Genomic DNA, 7,710 nt, shown 5'->3' with positions numbered 1-7,710 from the left:
GCACAGCCAAGAACACAGTAAGTAAAGCAAGCAAACAGCCCTCAGAATGGGAGAAGATATTTGCAGGTTATGTCTCCCACAAAGGTTGAATAACCAGAATCCACAGAGAACTCAAACGCATTAGCAAGAAAAGAACAAGGGATCCCATTGCAGGCTGGGCAAGGGACTTGAAGAGAAACTTCTCTGAAGAAGACAGGCGCATGGCCTTCAGACATATCTAAAAATGCTCATCATCTTTAATCATCAGAGAAATGCAAATCAAAACTACTTTGAGATATCATCTAACTCCACTGAGACTAGCCTATATCACAAAATCCCAAGACCAGAGATGTTGGCGTGGATGTGGAGAAAAGGGAACACTTTTGCACTGCTGGTGGGAATGCAAATTAATACATTCCTTTTGGAAAGAGATATGGAGAACACTTAGAGATCTAAAAATAGATCTGCCATTCAATCCTGTAATCCCTCTACTGGGCATATACCCAGAAGACCAAAAATCACACGATAACAAAGATATTTGTATCAGAATATTTATTGCAGCCCTATTCATAATTACTAAGTCATGGAAAAAGCCCAAGTGCCCATTGATCCACGAATGGATCAATAAATTGTGGTATACGTACACCATGGAATATTATGCAGCCTTAAAGAAAGATGGAAACTTTACCTCTTTCATGTTCACATGGATGGAGCTGGAACATATTCTTCTTAGTAAAATGTGTCAAGAATGGAAGAAAAAGTACCCAATGTACTCACCCTTATTATGAAACTAATGTAGGACCTTCACATGAAAGCTATATCCCAGTTATAACCTAAGAATAGGGAGAAAGGGGAAAGGGATGGGAGGGAGGGTGGAGGGAGGGGGAAGGAAGGGTATTAATGGGATTACACCTGCGGTGCATCTTACAAGGGTATATGTGAATCCTAGTAAATGTGGAATGTAAAGGTTTTAGCAAAATAACTAAGAAAATGCTACAAAAGCTATGTTAACTAATGTGGTAAAAATGTGTCAAATGATCTATGAACCAAGTGTATGGTGCCCCACGATCATACTAATGTACACACTTATGGTTTAATAAAAATTAAAAAAAAAAGGATAAAGGACTTAAATTTAAGGCATGAAACAATAAAAATCCTCCAAGAAAGCATAGGAAAAACACTGGAAGATATTGGCCTGGAGAAAGACTTCATGAAGAAGACTGCCATTGCAATTGCAAGAACAACAAAAATAAACAAATGGGACTTCATTAAACTGAAAAGCTTCTGTACAGCTAAGGAGACAATAACCAAAGCAAAGAGACAACCTACACAGTGGGAAAGGATATTTGCATATTTTCAATCAGACAAAAGCTTGATAACAAGGATCTACAGAGAACTCAAATTAATCCACATGAAAAAAGCCAACAATCCCATATATCAATGGGCAAGAGACATGAATAGAACCTTCTCTAAAGATGACAGACGAATGGCTAACAAACACATGAAAAAATGTTCATCATCTCTATATATTAGAGAAATGCAAATCAAAACAACGCTGAGCTATCATCTAACCCCAGTGAGAATGGCTCACATTACAAAATCTCAAAACTGCAGATGCTGGCGTGGATGTGGAGAGAAGGGAACACTTTTACACTGCTGGTGGGACTGCAAACTAGTACAACCTTTCTGGAAGGAAGTATGGAGAAACCTCAAAGCACTCAAGCTTGACCTCCCATTTGATCCTGCAATCCCATTACTGGGCATCTACTCAGAAGGAAAAAAATCCTTTTATCATAAGGACAGTTGTACTAGACTGTTATTGCAGTTCAATTTACAATTGCCAAAATGTGGAAACAGCCTAAATGCCCACAAACCCAGGAATGGATTAACAAGCTGTGGTATATGTATACCATGGAATACTATACAGCCATTAAAAAAATGGAGACTTTACATCCTTCGTATTAACCTGGATGGAAGTGGAAGACATTATTCTTAGTAAAGCATCACAAGAATGGAGAAGCATAAATCCTATGTACTCAATTTTGATATGAAGACAATTAATGACAATTAAGGTTATGAGGGGGGGAAAGCAGAAAGAGGGCCGGAGGGCCGGGGGTGGGGTGTTGGTGTGTGTCACACTTAATGGGGGCAATACATGATTGCAAGAGGGATTTTACCTAACAACTGCAATCAGTGTAACCTGGCTTATTGTACCCTCAACGAATCCCCAACAATAAAAAAAAAAAAAAACTATCCTTCCTGACTTCGCACACACTTCAGGACACTATTGGCAAATAAAATCAAGCTACAGGCTCTTCAAAACTGTTCCCAGAAAGTACCTTGCTTTTACCCTTGACTTACCCTAAATCTCCTCTACTTTTTAACTTTATCACCCTCTTCTAGTTACCATTTTCCTGTTGGACTGGACAAGAAAATTTCTTGGGTTCAAGTATGGACTCGGCCCAAAGCCATGCCTATGATCACATCAATCTCTCTATGCTCTTCCATGACAGCCCAAGACAACAAAATATCTGACCAAATCCAAATTCTCAAAAAAATAAAATGATAAAGAAAAGGTATAATATTATATACGTTATATATACCATATGTCTCTTAATGTTTTCTTGCACCTTCTAAATTTTGCTGTACTTCTGCTTTCAGAGTACTGAGAGCCCACTGTAACACATGTTCAGGAAGTTCTGTGTCAAGACTCACGGGAGCTGAAATTCCTGACAGCCAAGAGCCAAGTTTGACAGTCTAGTACAAATAAAAAAATCAATTTATGTAATAAAAAAAAAAACATTCTGTAGAAATGAGATTACATACATCATACTAAGTAAAATAAACTAAACTCATCATACTATCAGTTTCAAATATTCTAAAAGGGCCCTTTCTTTCCAAAACTTCTTTCTTAAAGAGTTCTCCATTAGTGACTATAGATATTCCATTCTCATCCCACCAGACTTAACTTTGTCACTTTTAACTATCTTCCAAAGTTTTCTGGGAAAATTGAGAAAGAAAGTCATTATTTTCATCTGGATCAGAGACACAAACTGTGTAATGTTGTCTTTTTTTAAAGGAATCTTTAGACAAAACATGAAAAGCTTCTTCTTCAATCATGGCTCTTAGCTCTCTGTCCTCAGGGAATATGTGCTCACATGATGGAGATCCAATGTAGGCTTCTGAGTCAATTGACCCATCTTCAGGAGAAACACATTGAATTTCTGAAAAACCTGTGCCATGTGAGATAAATTTTTCTTCAGATACTCTTCTCATGTGCACGGTTTTCAACACACAGATCAAATGTTGCTTCAGCTGGCCTGCACAGGTAAGCTAATCTAGATCATCACAATGTCTCTCAAAACTTGAGTGGCTGTGAAATCAAGAAATGACTTTTGTATTCTCACAATAAATCTGTAACACATAGCTATGAGTATTTGCTTCCTACCATGCAAAATTTATCTAATTAAAATAAAGTGCAAACTGCTTATTTTACATAGTATGATGTATGTAATCTCATTTCTACAGAATGTTTTAAACAAATAAATAAATGAATACATAGATCCCTTCTGCAACCAGTGCTGTAAACAAGAAAATATTTTTTCTGGTTTTGTGATAGTGCTAGTGGTGATGGGGTTTATAGTTGTTTTATGTTTCAAGTTGCAGACCAGTAAGATGTACTGACCAAAACTTTATAACTTTCTGTCATACTCAGGGATCTCCTTTTGAGTTTCTTTCCCAGGAATGACAGATCCTCCTTAAAGCCCTGAGATAACTACAGGGCCTTACACCACCAGTGTGTTTATAAAAGATAAGCAGTTACATCAGCACATTATGCTCAAGGACACAATGAGCTTGTGCACAGGCTGAGGGAATGAGCATTGTTCACCCCCAGCTCTTTATAATACTAAACCCCTAACCTAGCAGGGACTTGCCCACCATTTTTGTTCCTGGGCTGTATGTGCTGGAATGATTTCTCACTACACTTGTGTGCCCTGCACTCAAAACCGAACACGTGATGGCGTTCACGTCCCTCATGTTTTATTTTTACCTTCATGAACTCACTGACCATATTGAATGGGAGGTGACTTGAAGCATTCTATGTTCCTCCCCACACAGCAGATGCACCTCTTGTAGGAAAATTTTTCCCCTTGACAATCCCTGTGTCTCAGTCACTGGCTTTCTTTGTGGTGAGAACCATGAATATCCCTTGTGGTTTTGTTAAGAAATCCTTGAAGTAAAGGGGATTTCCAACATTTAAGACACATTTTTATTAGATTGGTGCCAGGAGGATAGGGCTGGGTAATAGGACAATACAGGAAATGGAATAAAAAATAATTTTAAAAGCTGCATCAGTTTGGACCTCTAATCAGTGCAGAACCTGTATGTAACAAAGACATGGCTATAGACATAAGAAAGCAGGTGACAGGCTCCCTTAGTCTAGGGATTAAGGAGAACTAACTAATGAGTATAGAGTCTCCTGTTGGGTGATGGAAATGTTTAGTACCACTGAATTACACACTTTAAAATAGTTTTATATTGTTTTGTATTTACCTTAAAAAATTAAGGTAACACTTATGAATAAAATGAACCATAATTAGGTTTCAGTAGAAAAATTATGTATTAAGCTCAATATTCAAAAACTTTTTAGACATGTTTCAGTAGAATAAATATGATTTTGCTAGGCACAGTGGATCATGAATATAAATTTTAGCACTTTGGGAGCCTAAGGAGGGTGCTACATTGTTGGAGTTTACAAGTTTGAAATCAGCCTTAAAAACAATTTAAGAAATTAACCAGGTGTAATGGCACATGCTGGTAAGTCCCAGATAGACAGGAGGCTTAAGAATAGGAGTTCTACAGATACTTTACTAAGAAGGATATGTTCCAGCTCCATCCATGTAAACATGAAAGAGGTAAAGTCTCCATCTTTCTTTAAGGCTGCATAATATTCCATGGTGTACATATACCACAATTTATTAATCCATTCATGGATCGATGGGCACTTGGGCCTTTTCCATGACTTAGCAATTATGAATAGGGCTGCAGTAAACATTCTGGTACAAATATCTTTGTTATGATGTGATTTTTGGTCTTCTGGGTATATGCCCAGTAGAGGGATTACAGGATTGAATGGCAGATCTATTGTTAGATCTCTAAGTGTTCACCATATCTCTTTCCAAAAGGAATGTATTAATTTCATTCCCACCAGCAGTGCAAAAGTGTTCCCTTCTCTCCACATCCACGCCAACATCTCTGGTTTGGGATTTTGTGATATAGGCTAGTCTCACTGGAGTTAGATGATATCTCAAAGTAGTTTTGATTTGCATTTCTCTGATGATTAAAGATGATAAGCATTTTTTCATTTGTCTGAAGGCCGCGTGCCTGTCTTCTTCAGAGAAGTTTCTCTTCAAATCCCTTGCCCAGCCTGCGATGGGATCCCTAAGTACCCAATGTACTCAGCCCTACTACGAAACTAATTTAGGGTTTTCACATGAAAGCTATAACCAAGTTACAACCTAATAAGAGGGGGAAGGGGGAAATAGGGGGAGGTGGGTGGAGGGAAGGAGATTGGTGGTAATACAACAGCAGTGCATCTTACAAGGATATATGTGAAACTTGGTAAATGTGGAATGCAAATGTCTTAGCACAGTAACTGAAAGAATGCCAGGAAGGCTATGTTAACCAGTGTGATGAAAGTGTATCAAATGGTCTGTGAAGCTAGTGAATGATGCCTCATTATATCAATGTACACAGCTATGATTTAATAAAAAAAAAGAATAGGAGTTCTAGGTTTTAGTGAGGTATGTTCATACCACTGTTCTCCAGCCTGGTCAAGAGGGCAGGTTTCCGTCTCTAAGGTAAAATTCAAACACACACAGACACACACACACACACACACATTTTTATTTGAGGTGTCTATAAACATCTGATAAATATAAATTACGTGTAAAATTTTTGAAATGTTTGGGCCTACTGTTAAGATTTTGAAGAGTAAGAGATAAAAAAATACAGTATTAAAAGTAATGTAAATTTGTGCATGTAAATAAAGGGAAATTTACTTTCATCCCAAAAGCTAAATATTTATATTAAAAATATTTTTCAGAATCTTTGCATGCCACAATATAGTGATGTAATTTTAAAATAGGACTTAATTTTGCAAAATAATATTAATATTGAATAAAATATCTTGACTTTTAAAAAATAACCAGGCACTAATTATAGTAAGACATACAGTAGAACATAACTTCTTTAAGTTTGTGGCTGAAAGAAGAGTGATGTATTAAAATCCTAACTCCTACTTTTGTAAATGTTTAATACGTATGGGAGAAATAAATAATGATATTAATATATGTCGTATTTTAGGATGCAGTTCACTTATGCTATTAAAGGGTTAGAAGTTTGTTCAGTTTAGCACAGTATTTTTCTAAACTCAGAATTTTCTGTATTGACAGTGTGTTAACAAAAATTTCTGGGTGGCACCTGTGGTTCAAAGAAGTAGGGCGCCGGCCCCATATGCTGTAGGTGGTGGGTTTAAACCCTGCCCCTGCCAAAAAAAAAAAACTGAAAAAAAAAATTCCACATTATTAAACATTTTGAGAAGTTGTAACATGTCCTCCCACTAGATATGCTACCTGAATTTTTCAATATTTTTTTAAATTTCAAATTACTACAAGAGTACAAGTATTTAGGTTACATTGTTCTATCTGCCAAGATAAACTTCAAATTACACAAGAACCCTTCAGCTGAACACCCTTGCATTGTGCACATTAGGTGAGACCTTGTCTAATGCCCTCCTGCCTCCCATCAATCACCCTCCCCACAGAACCTCCTCACCCCACTTGCTACAGTATATTTATGTTTTACCAATTGCATGAGTATGTGATTGTTTATATATTGCTTTCATATTAGAATTGTTTCCCATTCTTGAGATACTTTGCTAAGAAGAATGTGTTTCAATTCCATCTAGGTAAACATAAAAGACGTAAACTCTACATCTTTTCTTATGGCTATTAGTCCATAGTGTACATATACCACAATGTTTCAATCTATTCACGGGTCGATGGGCACTCAAGTTGCTTCAACAACTTGGCAACTAAGAACTGAGCTGTAATAAAAATTCTAGGCACCTTGCAGCGGTTGCAGTGTGGCGACTTTAGTTCTCTGTGTTCAGTTGTAACGGTTGGTGGGCAGTAACTGAGGCAAGATGCTGTGGAATCTGTCGGCTCTCCGTCTGATTTCGCAGAGGACCATAAGCACTGCTTCTTGCAGGCATTTTGAAAATAAAGTTCCAGAGAAGCAAAATCTGTTTCAGGAGGATAATTGGATTCCAGTTCACTTAAAGGGTGTGCTGGCTTGGTGCCCTCCTACTGTATATAACCACCATGGTTCTTACAGTTGGAGGAACAGCAGGTGCCATATATCTGCTGGCTGTGGCTTCATTTCCCAAAAAGCAGGATTGACTTCAGTCATCCCAGTGATCACTTGGTTCACTCTCATTTACCTCGGTATGGACCAGAAAACGATGAGTAACTTAGCTCTTTGTTGGGGATCAATATTTATTGACCTGTATTAATTGCCACCCATAAAGCAGTCTTTAACCAGTGGGGAAAAATATTCTCATGCAAATATCTTTGAGGTAAAATGATTTTATTTCTTGGCTTTGCCCCTGTAGCTTGGTGGTTAGGGTGCTGGACACATACATTGGGGCTGGTGAACGAAGCCCGTGCT

At 37.6% G+C, this 7,710-nt stretch overlaps 1 pseudogene; it reads left to right on the top strand.

Moving 5' to 3' along the window:
- Nucleotides 1–7,186: 7,186 nt before the first annotated feature.
- Nucleotides 7,187–7,442, top strand: LOC128579176 (cytochrome c oxidase subunit 7A2, mitochondrial-like; annotated as a pseudogene).
- Nucleotides 7,443–7,710: the final 268 nt, after the last annotated feature.

The sequence above is a fragment of the Nycticebus coucang genome, chromosome Y (assembly GCF_027406575.1).
Source record: "Nycticebus coucang isolate mNycCou1 chromosome Y, mNycCou1.pri, whole genome shotgun sequence".
NCBI lineage: Eukaryota > Metazoa > Chordata > Mammalia > Primates > Lorisidae > Nycticebus > Nycticebus coucang.
Note: the sequence above shows the minus strand (reverse complement) of the source record. Positions and strands in the feature narration are given on the sequence as shown.